The following is a 2,037-nucleotide window of genomic DNA, read 5'->3' as shown; positions in this document are numbered from 1 at the left end:
AGAGAGAGAGATATTGAGAGAGAGAGATATTGAGAGAGAGAGATATTGAGAGAGACAGACAGATAGACAGAGGGAGAGATTGAGGAAGAGAGAGAGAGAGAGAGAGGTGGTGAAACAGAGAGGGACAGTGTGAAACAATAATACAAGGTACCTAGAGAAGAAGAAACAGCAGAGGGGGAGAGAGAGAGAGATTGACAGAGGGAGAGATTTAGGAAGGGAAAGAGAGAGAAGGGGAGACAGAAAGAGGTGGAGAGGAAAGGGAGTGAAACAGTACAATGTACAGAGAAGGAGGTGAAATCGCTGAGAGAGAGTGAGTGAGAGTGAGACAGAGAGGGGGAAATATTGAAGGAGAGGCAGTGGGAGAGATTGATGGAGAGAGAGAGAGGGTGACACAGACAAAGGGAGAGATAGAGGGAGAGACTGAGGAGTAGAGAGAGAAAGAGAGGGAAGGAGACAATAAGTAAAGGGAACAAAAGAGAGGAAAAGCGGAATGAAATAGCAGGGAAAGAGAGAGAGAGAGAGAGAGAGAGAGAGAGAGAGAAAGAGAGAGACAGCAAAGGACAGAGAGATAGACAGAGAGAGAAAAAGAGAGAGCGATAAGTAGAGAGCAAGAGAGAGAGAGAGAGAGAGCATGCGACCCCATAAATCTTCATAAGACCATAATAGACCCATTTCAAGAATGCAGCAGCCGACACATTTGTGTATAAGGGTGGCGGTTGGAGGAGGGGAGGGGGAGAACAGAAGGGGCATGAAAAAGATGGGTGAGAGAGAGAGAGAGAGAGAGATGAATGAGGGAGAGGATGGACTTTGGCGGCATATGGGACAGGGCGGGTATTTTGGCATGAGAAAAGATATATGAGAGTCATACCAGATGAAGACCCGAGTATTGAACACGCCGCCATTACACGAGAAACAAGAACTCGCAAAGGAGCACCTATAAGGTCACACAAAGAGCTAGATATAGCAGTCACGTCTGTGCTGCGAATCACGTGATATAGGCTTTAAAATTAAGAATGATAGACATGATAGCAGAAGTGGCTGTGTGGTAAGTAGCTTGCTTACCAACCACATGGTTCCGGGTTCAGTCCCACTGCATGGCACCTTGGGCAAGTGTCTTCTAATATAGTCTCGGGCCAACCAAAGCCTTGTGAGTGGATTTGGTAGACGGAAACTGAAAGAAGCCTGTCGTATATATGTATATACATATATATATGTATGTGTGTATGTTTGTGTGTCTGTGTTTGTCCCCCCAACATCGCTTGACAGCCGATGCTGATGTGTTTATGTCCCTGTGACTTAGCGGTTTGGCAAAATAGACTGATAGAATAAGTTTTATGCTTACAAAAGAGTAAGTCCTGGGGATGATTTCTTTGACTCCAGCATGACCGCAGTCAAGTGGGTGAAACACGTAAAAGAATAAAAGAATATATACATATATATAGGCACAGGAGTGGCTATGTGGTAAGTAGCTTGCTTACCAACCACATGGTCCTAGGTTCAGTCCCATTGCGTGGCACTTTGGGCAAGTGTCTACTACTATAGCCTCGAGCCAACCAAATCCTTGTGAGTGGATTTGGTAGACGGAAACTGAAAGAAGCCCGTCATGCGTGTGTGTGTGTGTATGTTTGTCCCCCCACCATTGCTTGATAAACTGATGTTGGTGTGTTTACATCCCTGTAACTTCGCGTTTTGGCAGAAGAGACCAATAGAATAAGTACTAGGCTTATAAAGAATAAGTCCTGGGGGTTGATTTGTTCCAGAATATAGATTGGTAAAAGTTTTTATTTTTCATTTCCTTTCGAAATTATCCCTAACTTTTGTGGTATGTAGTATTTTTGCTGCTATTTCTAGCGAGTAGATGTCCTATTATAGGCGTCTCTGCATTTCAAATGAATAATACATAGTCTATTGACTGTTGTTTTTACTCTCGCTAGACCACTGGTGGTAAATAAAATTTCTAAAATTTTCTTTGCCACCCTATAATTTATTAATAATGATAAAATTCTTTTTGGATGATTTTCTGAAGGAATTTCGGCA

The sequence above is a fragment of the Octopus bimaculoides genome, chromosome 29 (assembly GCF_001194135.2).
Source record: "Octopus bimaculoides isolate UCB-OBI-ISO-001 chromosome 29, ASM119413v2, whole genome shotgun sequence".
NCBI classification, from domain to species: domain Eukaryota; kingdom Metazoa; phylum Mollusca; class Cephalopoda; order Octopoda; family Octopodidae; genus Octopus; species Octopus bimaculoides.
Note: the sequence above shows the minus strand (reverse complement) of the source record.